The 15438-nt window shown below is 42.8% G+C and overlaps 1 non-coding gene and 1 pseudogene across 1 annotated transcript; both read right to left on the bottom strand.

The window, feature by feature from the left end:
* Window positions 1–15438, bottom strand: part of LOC141213637 (uncharacterized) — an 81967-nt pseudogene that overhangs the window by 51216 nt on the left and 15313 nt on the right.
* LOC141213645 (U5 spliceosomal RNA) lies at window positions 7060–7174 on the bottom strand. Its single transcript, XR_012283067.1, has one exon. It is a non-coding gene; the product is annotated as a U5 spliceosomal RNA (small nuclear RNA).

Genomic DNA, 15438 nt, shown 5'->3' with positions numbered 1-15438 from the left:
GGCCGGCACAGGTCTGTGGAGTTATCTTGGCCCACTCCTCCATGCAGATCTTCTCCAAGTTATCTAGGTTCTTTGGGTGTCTCATGTGGACTTTATTCTTGAGCTCCTTCCACAAGTTTTCAATTGGGTTAAGGTCAGGAGAGTGACTAGGCCACTCCAACACCTTGACTTTTTCCCTCTTGAACCAGGCCTTGGTTTTCTTGGCTGTGTGCTTTGGGTTGTTGTCTTGTTGGAAGATGAAATTACGACCCATCTTAAGATCCTTGATGGAGGAGCGGAGGTTCTTGGCCAAAATCTCTAGGTAGGCCGTGCTATCCATCTTCCCATGGATGCGGACCAGATGGCCAGGCCCCTTGGCAGAGAAACAGCCCCACAGCATGATGCTGCCACCACCATGCTTGACTGTAGGGATGGTATTCTTGGGGTCGTATGCAGTGCCATCCAGTCTCCAAACGTCACGTGTGTGGTTGGCACCAAAGATCTCGATCTTGGTCTCATCAGACCATAGAATCTTGAACCAGTCTGTCTCAGAGTCCTCCAAGTGATCATGAGCAAACTGTAGACAAGCCTTGACATGACGCTTTGAAAGTAAAGGTACCTTAAGGGCTCGTCTGGAACGGAGACCATTGAGGTGGAGTACGTTACTTATGGTATTGACTGAAACCAATGTCCCCACTGCCATGAGATCTTCCCGGAGCTCCTTCCTTGTTGTCCTTGGGTTAGCCTTGACTCTTCGGACAAGCCTGGCCTCGGCACGGGAGGACACTTTCAAAGGCTGTCCAGGCCGTGGAAGGCTAACAGTAGTTCCATAAGCCTTCCACTTACAGATGATGCTCCCAACAGTGGAGACAGGTAGGCCCAACTCCTTGGAAAGGGTTTTGTACCCCTTGCCAGCCTTGTGACCCTCCACGATCTTGTCTCTGATGGCCTTGGAATGCTCCTTTGTCTTTCCCATGTTGACCATGTCTGAGTGCTGTTCACAAGTTTGGGGAGGGTCTTAAATAGTCAGAAAAGGCTGGCAAAAGAGATCTTTAATCCACACATGTGAAGCTCATTATTCTTGGTGCCTGAACTACTTCTTAATACTTTAGGGGGACCAAACAGAATTCTTGTGGTTTGAGGGGTTGAATAATAAATGACACTCTGAATTAACTTTTAACGTTTAAAAAAAAAAAAAAAAACAAAAGTTGCTGCAGTGCATTTCCCACTTCCAGGCTGATCTACAGTACAAATGTCACAATGCCAAGTTAATTCCGCATGTGTCAACCAGCTAAATCTGCAGGGTGTTGAATACTACTTGTAGGCACTGTATCCTGGTCTAAGATCTTATATGAACTTAGACATTCTATATAGTGGAAGAGTGGCACCTAATGCTCTATTTAGATATATCTAATTATATGCTTAAAGAAATAAGTAAGCATCTGCAAACTGTCTCTCATCAGGGAAGACCAGATTCATTTCAGGAGCTCATATGATTGGCAGGTTCCTTTCCCACCTGCTGCATCACCATCAAGTTCCTGATCCATTGAACGCCTTCTGTGATGTGCTGGAACTCTCTGTGGCAATGGTGGAGCAGGTGGCCAGTCAGATATATGGAATGTCCAGGGCATCACAAATAGGTCTCATGTTGCTTGGATCTTTGAAAATATACAGCTGTAATGGGTACCCCCAGGAGTACATCAGGCCATTTTCCCGGATGGCATCAAGTAGTGGTTTCAATACCCTTCTTTTAGCAAGTGTCATTCAGGATAGATATGTGAGCAATTATATGTGTTTTCCATTTAAATCAGCAGGATCCAACTCCTCTGCTTTCCTCACAATGGCCTCTTTTACATTGAAAAAAATGTATGCGACAGATAATGTCCCTTGGACACTCAGGATCTGGGCCATGATTGCCTATTGTACGGTGCACCTTTTAAATCTCCAGCTCCTTATCAATAGGATCACCAAGGATATTATGAATAATGATCACAGTGTTGGCATGATCGCTTGTGCATTGATGCTTTCAGGTATACCCCTTATCCAGATATTATTGTGATTTTCTTGATCATCAACCATATTAAACAGATGGTTTATTTACTGTCTGTGAAGATCCAGTGTTAGTTTCTGAGCATTATGATGGCCTCTAACTTGGACGACAATATCCTCTAATCTCTGTACCTTGTCAGTAAGCTGTGACAGGATAGAAGTGAGGGGACGTATTTCAGTATTGGATGTGGTCTCCAGCCTCTGAATATATTGCTCCATATCTTCTTTAGTAGGGATAGACGCAATCTGATATACAAATAAGTTATGTTGTTCCCCATATCAGAATAACCTGTGGCTGGGGGGTAAATGTCCCTGTGAAGCAAGCACTGCTCAGTATGGGGGCTTTGGTGAGAAAAAGGGAGATTTGTGGAGCTGTTTTCCTGTGAGGCCTACATTAAGAGAGAAGTTGGTGCAGGACTTACAGGCTGGAGCTTTCTGGCATCATGAAGGTTAAGACTGCTTCTTTTTCCACGCTGAGGTGAGGCAGTAATGGAGCAGGAAGATAAGACCTTCCATAAGAAACGCTGCATACCAGACATGCTGACAGAGGTGGAGGACCTCAGATTAAACTCTGATCTCTTCTTTCTTTCCCATATCGGACTGCATGTTTGAGGCTGTAAATTGCTTATAATTCCCCCAAGAACACGGTCTGAAGAGAGTGCTTTCAGTGTGTGCATTCTCTTGGTGCTATGTCCAGGCCATGTCCTTCCTGTTGATGTATAATACGTCTGAAGGTGGCGGTGATTGGGGGCAGGATTGTGTGATGTAACATCCTTACGGAAACGCGATGGAAGCGGCGCCAGAACAGGGAGTGTGTATGTGTGTTTTTATTTTAACAAGGCCAAACATAATGAATGAGATAGAGTTGATCTAGTAGTGGACAACCCCTTTTATGAAGATACAATTTTTGGTTAAAAATGAAAAAGGCTTCTCCCCTGTGTGACTTCACTGAAGTTTGTTAAGAGTTGATTTCCGTGTAAAACATTTCCCACATTAAGAACATGAAAATGGCTTCTCGTCTGTGTGAGTTCTCTGGTGACTAAGAAGTGATGATTTCTTCACAAAACATTTCCCACATTCTGAACAGGAAAAAGGTTTCTCCCCTGTGTGAGTTCTCTGGTGCTTAACCAAATCTGATTTATCTTTAAAACATTTCCCACATTCTGAACAGGAAAAAGGTTTCTCCCCTGTGTGAGTTCTCTGGTGCTTAACCAAATCTGATTTCTGAATAAAACATTTCCCACATTCTGAACAGGGAAAAGGCTTCTCCCCTGTGTGAGTTCGCTGGTGATTAACCAAATCTGATTTATGGTTAAAACATTTCCCACATTCTGAACAGCAAAAAGGCTTCTCCCCTGTGTGAATTCTCTGGTGCTTAACCAAATCTGATTTCTGGTTAAAACATTTCCCACATTCTGAACAGAAAAAAGGCTTCTCCCCTGTGTGAGTTCTGTTGTGCTTAACCAAAACTGATTTATCTTTAAAACATTTCCCACATTCTGAACAGCAAAAAGGTTTCTCCCCTGTGTGAGTTCTCTGGTGCTTAACCAAATCTGATTTCAGGTTAAAACATTTCCCACATTCTGAACAGGAAAAAGGTTTTTCCCCTGTGTGCGTTCTCTGGTGATTAACCAAATCTGATTTCTGGTTAAAACATTTCCCACATTCTGAACAGCAAAAAGGCTTCTCCCCTGTGTGAATTCTCTGGTGCTTAACCAAATCTGATTTCCAGCTAAAACATTTTCAACATTCTGAACACGAAAAAGGCTTCTCATGTGTGTGAGTTCTCTGGTGCTTAACCAAATCTGATTTCTGGTTAAAACATTTCCCACATTCTGAACAGGAAAAATGCTTCTCCCCTGTGTGAGTTCTCTTGTGCTTAACCAAACCTGATTTCTGGCTACAACATTTTCCACATTCTGAACAGGAAAAAGGCTTCTCCCCTGTGTGAGTTCTCTTGTGCTTAACCAAATCTGATTTCCGGCTAAAACATTTTCCACATTCTGAACAGGAAAAAGGCTTCTCATGTGTGTGAGTTCTCTGGTGCTTAACCAAATCTGATTTCTGGTTATAACATTTCCCACATTCTGAACAGGAAAAGGGCTTCTCCCCTGTGTGAGTTCTTTTGTGTTTAACCAAACCTGATTTCCGGCTAAAACATTTTCCACATTTTGAACAGGAAAAAGGCTTCTCCCCTGTGTGAGTTATCTGATGTCTGATTAAACTTGATTTCTCTGTAAAACAATTTCCACTTTCTGAACAAGAAAATGGCTTCTCCTCTGTGTGACTTCTCTGGTGATTAACAAGATTTGATTTCTGGTTAAAAAATTTCCCACAGTTGAAACATAAAAATCTATTCTCTGCTGTGTGAATGCTTTGATGTTTAAGAAAAGACTTTTCGAGGGAAAAACTATTTCCATACTCTGAACATGAAAATGGCTTCTTTGCTTTAGGAGCAATTTGTTTTTTAATGCTTATTTTGTGACTTTGATTTTCCTTAGTAGTCGGTAATGAATCAGAAGACAGGACCTGTTTCAAAGGAACAGATGACAGATCTTTGCTGTGAAGGGATGATGGTATATCTGGAGTAATAGCATTCACTTCAATTGTATCCTGTAGGATCTCAAGATCATCTGATTTAAAAATTGAAGATGTCAGCTGTCCCTCTGATCTCCTGGTACAGTCATCTGCTAAGAATAAAACCAATTATTATTTATGGATAACATATCCTTAAAATTTATATTGTTGAATATTTCTACTTAAACTCTCCGTAAAAATGCACTTTATGTAAAAGTATCATTATCTACCAAGAAAACATCACAGAAAAATAAGCTTTACCAACACCAAATCAGATAACAAATGCACTAGCATTTTAGTGTTGGTTGGGTGTACTGGGGTGCACTTATATAGTGCTGGGCAGCCTTTCTGCCCAGTATGGACATCATCAGTATCCTAAGCCAGACACAGTGCATCAAACCTACCTGTGTGACTGGCGTCCTATGCAAGCTTCATCTGTGTGCATCTTTAATACTAGGCAACCACCCTCTCCATGAATTGGTACGATTATTGGTGTTAGTAAGGCTGTATCTTTTTATGTGATTTTTTTAAATTTTGCCCTATGTTAGCCGTCATTATTCACCAAGACAATAACAGTTCACAGTTTAATAGAAAACCTCATAGGATGAACCAGTGGATCGTAGTGTTCAACTGTTTGTTAATTCTGCCTCCCAAATATGGAATAAAAAGCCACCAAACAATGTTATGTAGGGGAAAATAATATCAATAATAACTTCTACTCATCTCACAAAAAACAAGTCCCCACTCAGGTCCATCATCTGTCAATGGAAAACCAGAGGTTTCCACATTATTAGTGGCTCAAAGGCTTTTGAAAAGCAACATGGCTTCCATAAACCAATCCAGCAATATCCGCTCTCCCAAAGTCAGATCTCCCCCTCACTTCTGAGCCTTGCAGTGCACCCAAAACACATTTAGCATCCATGTATTTGACATTACTATAGTGAGAAGAACCCACTTAATTGATGGTGTGTGTCTCCTGGAGCACAATCTGGGCACTATGTGTTGGGTAATGAAATTAGATATTTGTAATTTTCACTCTCCATCATCCACTGCGTGCTAATTTCTGGAAAGTGCTTGTGGAGTCAAAACAGTCACTACTCCTATAGATTATTTCACTGAGGGTTATAATTTCCAAAATAGTGTCACTTTATGGGGATTTCCACTGCTCTGGTTTTCTGCATTTTGGTCACATGGTGTGTCTCCTCTGGGATCTGGTCCTGCGACGTCTGCTTCTGTCACCAGGAGCCGCCTTATTCATACTGCAGGCGGCGCTGGTGATGGAGGAGACATCAGAACCAGAAGCTCTGGACCGTGCAGGCTCTGTCCAGCCACTAAGATTAGGGTGCTTGGGACCTGTAGTACCATACAGTCTGGCAGTATGGGTGTGTGTGCTGTCCAGCTGGAGTAATCTGCCCCCTGCTTCAGCCAACAGGAAAGCACCGCACCCTACTAAAGCTGGAAGCTGCCAGATACAGCCTTGTCCTCCTCTGGTTCAGTCCTCTGTGCTCAGCTCCCGGCTTGTGTATTTGTTTCTGTTGTGACCCCGGTCCGTTTACTGACTACTCTTGTGTGATTTTGTATTTTCTCTGACCTCCGTGTTCTGACCCGGCTATCTGACTATTCTTCTTGCCATCTCACATCACAGAACATTAGGTAACACTGTGGCCCAAGCTTAGGGGGTCTCTGTCTAAGTCCAAATCCATGTAGACGGGTTATAGGATGATGAGCAAGGCAAACCCTGGTATCTGGAAAATGCAGTAGATAGCGCTAAGCCTGTTCGTGGTGGCCATCTTTTGAGCTGCCATGTGACCATGAACAGTGCCCCCAATACATTGTGTCTGCAAACTATCCCAGCAAGATCTGCATTCAAATAGCTAAATGTCACTCCTCCACTTCTTAACCTGCCATGTGCCCAGACAGTAGTGTACAACCGTATATAGGGGATTGTCAGATTCAAGAGAAGATGGAATATTATTTGTAAGGTCCATTTGTTTCCTATTATCCTTTGTGAAGAATTCCAAAGTTATCACCATATAAAGTCACACACGTCAGATTTGAAAAATGTCAGAGATAGGTGCTGGGAAAAGAAGTTGTTTCTGCGTTCTCTGGAGTCACGACAAACCATTAGTATGGATAAAAATGTAGGTTTATTGTCTACGCGTTTCAGAGACCACCGACTCCTTCCTCAGGACAACCGTACATAACCTCTTTAACGGGTTTAGTGGTTTAACCACATAGCGGGTTTGGGGGAGCAGATGAAGCTCTCCATTTCTCAGCTCTTTGTGGTTGTTTTTTTCTTTCCATTTTCAGAGCATCCTTCAGTTAAGGGTAAAACAAAAAAAGCAAAAGCATTCAGTCAACGCCCAGAATATAAATACCACGATACCACAAACCATTCAGCAGTTTTGCAGACATTCTGTAAAATCAAAGTAAAATTCCACGTAATCTCTCAATTTGTGCTTAAAAAAAAAAAAAAAAAATATCTCCACAAAACTCAGTTTTGCTCCTCTCCATGGAAATCTTTAGTAAAGGCGAAAGATTTTTACGTTCTGAAGAGAAGCCAGAGTATTTTTCCATAGATTTGAAAAATGGGCCCAGATAGGAACACAAAACTGTCTGCAGGAAGGGGTTAAATCAGAGTATTTTGGGCACTAACTACTATAGTAAAAACTGTGAGTATAGACAATAACACATCTACTGAAATGATCAAACTGAACAGTCTCCATCAGTAATAAATGAGTAACTAGTGGTGAAACCTCTCTGGGGTAATTAGAGTATGGGGCTCGGTGGCTCTTGGCAATCTAAACTATGATAAGGGACAATATTTTCTATCCGATGAGTTTCAAGAACAAATATTAGACATTTAAAGTGAACTTTTTATAATAATGCAGAGATGAGGCGTCTTAAATTTAGCTTAGAGATATATCATGGCACAGGTGTAATGTTTTCTGTATAGTTTATCACAATCTGGTTTGAAGTTAGTCGGTTTTAAAAGAAATTGAAAAGTCAGGATAAAGGGAAACTCTGTTGTTATTATACAGAAATTCACACTTGGCCTCACTGCACATTTAATGTTGTCGATCATAAAAGTGAAGTTTGGCCAGAAAGACTGGACCTGGTCTTGTAGGGACCATATGAGGACATTCAGCAGCACAGAAGGGAGAGAAGGTAGATTCAACCAATAAGATATCAGGGTTCTAGGAAGCCAACAGCATCATTACCCTCCGCTTTCTCTTACAGGACCATCATAATATTTTTCTTCAAGTGATTTTCTGGCTTTGTGGTTTACAGATCTGGGCAGGTAACGTCTCCTAATCACAGGGAGTAGGTGGATCCTCCAGGTTGTAAGTTCTATGGAAAAGGGTTTCAATGCCCAAAATCATTTGAACAGTTTTGGGTGGAAGAGAATGTTGTGGTCTAGAGGCAAAATGGTGATCACACGATTGTGATACAGCCGGACTACACAACCGATAAAGCAGCCACAGCCGGTGACTGAGAAGAATCTGTGACTTCTCAGCATTTAGTGGTTACTACTCACCTGGGTAGTCATATGTAGGAATCTCCTCTTTACACCGCTCATCACCCCTCACATATGTCTCTGTAGTATTAATATGGGTCAGATCTTCACCCTAAAACAAATATTGTAAAAGTCACAGACAGATGGAGAAGTCACATCTATGATCAACTCTAATCCTGCCATCTCCACCGTTCTCATTACACAAAAGGAAAACACATAATACTGGTGGATAAAACAAGACTGAACACAAGACCTTCACAGCCGTCTACACATCATAGGGGAGATCTCATGACACCTTCTCTCCATCTACCTGATGATCCTGAGGAACATTGGGATCTTCTTGTTTACAGTCCTGTGGAAGAAGAGGACGGGGACATCTCTCTGGTGTTGTCCTCTTACTGGATAGATCTGTAGGAAACACATACAGGGACTGAATTCATTCTTTACATACAGATAATTATAGGCCGTGTGTATTTAGTCCTGTCTATTACCTGGTGATGTGAGGGGCTGGGGAACCTCCATCATGACGTCTTTGTACAAATCTTTGTGTCCTTCTAAATACTCCCACTCCTCCATGGAAAAATAGACAGTGACATCCTGACATCTTAGAGGAACCTGACACATACAATGATACAGTCATCCCCCAATCATTTAATAGCGTTACTGTATAATGTCCCAGCATTCCCAGCAGTGTCACCTCTCCAGTCAGCAGCTCAATCATCTTGTAGGTCAGTTCTACGATCTTCCGGTCATTGATGTCATCATGTATGAAGGGGTGAGATTGAGGCCCTGTGATTGGGCTCAGGGGTCTTTCCCATCCCTCAGACACAGGGTCCTGACAGCACTCACTAGAGGTCTTCACTAATATGTAATCCTGGTTATGGAAAGACATATAAATAAATCTCACTACAGAAATTTCCAGAGTCCTCACCACTCCAGTTCTGTCCATCTGTTATTCCCATAGATAAGAATGATGTAATGCAGGGGTCTCAAACTCGGCTGGGTATATGGGCCGCACATGGAAAAAATTTGAATTTGGGGGGCCGCATTCTTTGTTCAATGTGACATTTTTAGTGATACCATTTTTTTTTGTATACACCTTTTGAACATTTTTGCCGTGTTTATTTTTTTATGGCTTGGGTCGTTATGGATGTGGCGATAATAAACGTGCACTTTTTTGTGTTTACTTTAGTTTACATATAAAACAGCATTTTTAGTGCCCAATATTTTTTCATGCTTTATTTTATTTTTTATTTTTTTTACAATTTTATTTCCCCCAATTGGCCACATACAGTAATATTGTCTTACAATTAGCATCATATAGTAATAATGGAAAACATCTTGTAGTAATGTTCCCCATCCAAGTCCCCATCTTGTACTAATGTGCCCCATCCAGGTCCCCATCCTGTGGCTATGTGCCCCATCCAGGTCCCCATCCTGTGGCAACGTTCCCCATCCTGGCGCCCATCTTGTACTAATGTGCCTCATCCAGGTTCCCATCTTGGGGCTATGTGCCCCATCCAGGTCCCCATCCTGTGGCTCTGTGCCCCATCCAGGTCCCCATCTTGTGGCTCTGTGCCCCATCCAGGTCCCCATCCTGTGGCTCTGTGCCCCATCCAGTGGCTATGTGCCCCATCCAGGTCCCCTCTTGTGGCTATGTGCCCCATCCAGGTCCCCTCTTGTGGCTATGTGCCCCATCCAGGTCCCCTCTTGTGGCTATGTGCCCCATCCAGGTCCCCTCTTGTGGCTATGTGCCCCATCCAGGTCCCCTCTTGTGGCTATGTGCCCCATCCAGGTCCCCTCTTGTGGCTCTGTGCCCCATCCAGGTCCCCTCTTGTGGCTCTGTGCCCCATCCAGGTCCCCTCTTGTGGCTATGTGCCCCCTGTGCTGTTCTTCACACACATAAAATAGAAAAAAAAAAGATGATTCTCACCTGTCCTCCGTTCCCTCGGCGTCCTTCCTGCAGATGTGGTCCGCAGGCACCACAGAGTCCGACCCCTTGACGATCCCGACCTGGTCCAGGAGGAGCCGCCGACAGCAGCGCTGCATTGCCGCACACAGACTGTCTCCCAGCACAGTATTTTCAATGTCAGCCGCCGGCCAATCAGAGGCCAGCAGCTGACATCTGCATATGGCAATGACGTCATACTCGCTGCGCCGACACGCAGATATCAGCTGCTGGCCTCTGATTGGCCAGCGGCTGACATTGGAAATGCAGTGCTGGGAAACAGTCTCTGTGTGGCAATTCAGCGCTGCTGTCAGCGGCTCCTCCTGGACCAGGTCGGGATCGTCAAGGGGTCTGTGCCTGCGGGCCACATAAAGCAGCCTCAGGGGCCGCATGCGGCCCGCGGGCCGCGTGTTTCAGACCCCTGATGTAATGTGACGTCATCAGAATCTCTCACCTCTACAGTAAGCCGGAAGAGGATCTCTAGGGTGAGGTGTAATATCCTCTCCGCTATTTTGTCCCTGTCCATATCCATCTTTGATGGTTCCATAAGGAAAATTCTCTTAAATACAAGATCTTCACTGAGAGGATCTGATATTGTAGGGACCTGAATGAGAAGATGATGAGCCTATGTAACATCATAAAAATCCTGTGTAATAATACAATTACTGGAGATAATAAGGGAAACATATGAGGAGATTTATTATTTTACAGTATTTAGTTTTCTGCTTTACATCTAGTAATAAAACCTATATATTTTAGGCCACAAACAAGCAGTTTCTTCCTTGGAGTCTGCAGCTGAACACGTTTCTCATAGACTCATCTTCCTTATTGCTAATTCTCGTCTGATTTACGGACACTGGAATCAGCATTAGCAATACTGCAGGAGATATTCATTACACGTGACATGAGAAATAACTACTTCATGAGAACAACATCTTCATCTTCTACTACAGCTCTTGAAACATATTTAGCCAGAGTCCGTCACTGACTACATCTCCACCGGCCGTCTATATGAATGTTTCCCGTCTTCCCCGGACTGTAATCTTCTATCACGTTAGTTCTCATGTCTGAACAGAAAAAAGGCTTCTCCTCTGTGTGACTTCTCTGGTGATTAACAAAATTTGATTTCTGGTTAAAAAATTTCCCACACTTGAAACAAAAAAAATCTATTCTCTGATGTGTGAATGTTTTGATGTTTAAGAAAAGACTTTTCAAGGAAAAAACTATTTCCACATTCTGAACATGAAAATGGCTTCTTTGCTTTAGGAGCAATTTCTTTTTTAAAGCTCATTTTGTGACTTTGATTTTCCTTAGTAGTCGGTAATGAATCAGAAGACAGGACCTGTTTCATAGGATCAGATGACAGATCTTTGCTGTGAAGGGATGATGGTATATCTGGAGTAATGGCATTCACTTCAATTGTATCCTGTGGGATCTCAAGATCATCTGATTTAAAAATTGAAGATGTCAGCTGTCCCTCTGATCTCCTGGTACAGTCATCTGCCAAGAAGAAAACCAATTATTATTTATGAATAGCATATCCTTAAAATTTATATTGTTGAATATTTCTAATTAAACTCTACGTAAAAATGTACTTTATGTAAAAGTATCATTATTTACCAAGAAAACATCGCAGAAAAATCAGCCTTAGGGTATGTGCACACGATGCAGAAATGCTCAGGATTTTTTCCTGAGCGTTTCAGCATCTCTCTGGCAGGAAAAAACGCATGCGGATTGTACATGCGGTTTCCTGCCAGGGACATGCGGAAATGAAGCGGTCTTCACTTTCATTTCCGCAGGCGGGTTGACAAGCGCTTCCCAAGCGATTTTAGCATCACTTGGAAAGTGCTTGTCAACTTTACACTATATAAATCCATGCAACCGGCATGGATTTATATAGTGTGTGAATGTCAAAAAATAAAAAATAAATCTATACTTTACCCTCTGATGGCCCCCGGTGTCCTGCTTCATCGGTCCCGGCTGCCGGCAGTGAAGACTTTAGGACCTTCCGACGTCAGCGTCACGTGACCCGTCACATGACTCTGACGTCAGCGAAGGTCCTTCATTCAACCGCGAAGTGCCCGGGAAGACAGCAGGATGCAGCGCGGGCCGTCAGAAGGTGAGAATACATATATTTTTTATTTTATTCTTTTTTTTTTAATGGTACCTGGTTCTGGATGCGAGTCCCCTCATCCACACCCGGGTACCATCCGCACATTAGACCGCATGAAAAGCGCATCAACATATACAGTGATGCGGATTCCATGCGGTCTAATGCAAGTCAATGGCGGCAAAAGAGCAGCGTTTCCGCAAAATTAATTGACATGCTGCGGATTTTTGACCGCAGCGTTTACGCTGCGGAAAAATCCACATCATGGGCACAGCACATGCGGATTTCAATTGGGGAACATTGCTGCCCTTCTACCATGCGTTTTTCATGCATTTCCGCGGCGTTTACGCAACTGCAAAAACGCCGCGGAAACGCATGAAAAACGCATCGTGTGAACTCAGCCTTACTAACACCAAATCAGATAACAAATGCTTTAGCATTTTAGTGTTGGTTGGGTGTACTGGGGTGTCTGGTCTGTCCATGTGGGGTGCACTTATATAGTGCTGGGCAGCCCTCCTGATCTAATAGTATGGGCATCATCACTATTCTAAGCCAGACACTGGGCATCACACCTACCTGTGTGACTGGAGTCCTATGCAAGCTTCATCTGTGTGCATCTTTTTTTTTTTTTTAAATCAGATATTTTTTATTAAAAGACTTTTTATAACATTATACATAAACAACAGTGAGGCATCACTAAACTAGCAGTGCCTCTCAAGACCCACCCGTTCCCCTTCCCCCCACCCATAACAGCCCCAAGAACCATATGGCAAAAAACTAATTTTGTTGCAAACCGTATACCATCATATAGCTTATCCGACTGTTAAAGCATTACTAGTTTGATCCATGGGTACAGAGCTTAGTATCTAATAATCAGTAATTAGTTATACAGAACATGAGAGACCACAACATTTTAAATTCAAGTGATATTTAAAATAGACATAATATGATAACCATGAAACATATTCCATTTACCCCAGATTTTATCACATTTACGTATAGCCTTCCGCTTTTTGTACACTCCCTCTTCTAATCTCAATAAAAGACGCATTCTATCCTAAAATTCCTGGAGCCTGAGAGGGGAGGGATCCAACCAATGTGCAGCTATAAGCTTTCTGACCTGGTATAGAGTCCTCTTAACAGCTATTATTTCATCCTCTTCACATCCTATTATTTCTACAAGGCCTAATACACACACTTTAGAATATAGGGGTAAATTACACTCAAACACATCATTAATGTATTGCACACACTCATTCCAGAATACAGCGACCCTCCTACACAACCACATCATATGCATAAGATCTGCTCCTTCCTCTCCACATTTTGGTCACGTACTGTCATTCCTTGCCCCAATGCGCTGTAGAAATTTGGGGGTTCTATATACCCTATGTAATAAGTACAACTGTGAAAGTCTATGTGCCTCACATGTAGATAGAATCGGAACACTCTCCACCACATCTTCCAACTCCTCTGAGGATATAGTACCAATGTCGCGTTCCCACCTCTCCTTAACATTTAAGGGTCTGTCCCACTGAAATTGCTGCATAAGTATCCCGTAAATTCTGGAAATCAATCCCTTCCCACCTCTATGGCATAGTAGCGTATTAAACAGTATATGATGTTGGATTTTACTCTGCATATGTCACAGCTGTACAAACCATGCGTGCCTCAATTGGAGATAAAAGTAAAAACTAGTTTGTGGAATACAATACTCTTCTTTTATCTGTTGGAACGATTTAAATATTTCCATCTCTAATATTTGCGCCACATTAGTTATTCCCAATTTTCCCCATATTCCAAATCCTTTCAGTTTATGGATCTCTGGAAGGCCCGCATTATGCTACAGCAGAGTAAAAGGAGTAAAGTCTTTTATTCCCAACAACAATTTTATTTTCTGCCACGTTTTCCCCATAAGTGTTAGGGTCGGGAGGTGTCTCCTAGCATCCCACCCCGAGATTCCTGTTTCTAGAAAGGAGGTAATTGGCAGATTGTGTGATAATAGACGTATCAGTTTATCTAGGTTCCCCTGGATTAACCAGAGCTGTTGCATTTGAGAAGCTAGAAAATATATCCATGGATTAGGTGCGGCTAGTCCCCCCTGATCTTTGGGCCTTTGAAGTGTATCCAAGCTGATTCTGGCCACCCCTTTTTTCCAGATCAATTCCCGAAACAGTGCCTGAAATTTATAAAATATTCTCATGGGGATCCAAACCAGTGAATTATGAAGGATATATAATAATTGGGGCATTAACACCATTTTAATTAAGTTAGTTCGACCTACCATTGATAGGGGAAGTTTGCTCCAAGTATTGGCCTTTTGTTGAAATTTAGTAAGCAGTTCAAGTAAATTTAAAGAAATATAATCTCCGATAGATGAGGTCACTCTAACTCCAAGATATTTAAATTCTCGCGCCACTTTCAAGCAAGTACTCCCTACCCTAGTATTCTGAGACAAACCATCAACCGGCATAAGAACTGATTTGTCCCAATTAATCCGTAAGCCGGAATGATCTCCAAACTCCCTTATTAAATTCATAGCTGTCGTCAGAGATTGCTCCGTGTCACCCAAAAACAACAGAAGGTCGTCAGCGTATAGGGCCATCCGCTCCTCCAGTGTTTTGTAGCGGAAACCCTGAATTTCACTGCTGGAACGAAGCTCAACAGCCAACGGCTCCACAGCCAGGGCGAACAGTAGGGGAGACAACGGGCAGCCTTGACGCGTGCCCCTGCCCATTTCGATGCTACCAGAAAGACTACCATTAATTCTAATCCGAGCTAGCGGATTGTTATATAGAAGCCGTACCCAGGCCCGAAACCCAGTACCGAACCCCATTTTTCGCAAAACAGCCCATAAATACTCCCATTCGACACTATCAAAAGCCTTAGCGGCATCAAGTGATAGTACTGCCCTACCACCCTTATTTTGTGACTGCATTTGTAGATTAAGAAACAGCCGAGGCAAGTTAATTGCCGTCGACTTGGCCGGTATAAACCCAGTTTGGTCTTCTGCAACCAGATGTGTAATAACCGCCACCAATCTGGTAGCCAAGACCTTAGCTAAAATTTTAACATCTACCGAGAGTAAGGATATTGGCCTATATGATTCGGGGTTTAGGGCATCCTTTCCAGGTTTTGGAAAAAGAACTATGTTAGCCTCCCTCATTGAAGTCGGCAAAACCCCCCCCTCCCTCGCTTCCTTAAACACTTCCTGTAACCTGGGAAGTAAAACCCCCCCAGCCTCCTTATAAATTTCCG

This window comes from Phyllobates terribilis, unplaced genomic scaffold (assembly GCF_046119375.1).
Source record: "Phyllobates terribilis strain yellow unplaced genomic scaffold, ASM4611937v1 Scaffold_200__1_contigs__length_3551848, whole genome shotgun sequence".
NCBI classification, from domain to species: Eukaryota; Metazoa; Chordata; class Amphibia; order Anura; family Dendrobatidae; genus Phyllobates; species Phyllobates terribilis.
Note: the sequence above shows the minus strand (reverse complement) of the source record. Positions and strands in the feature narration are given on the sequence as shown.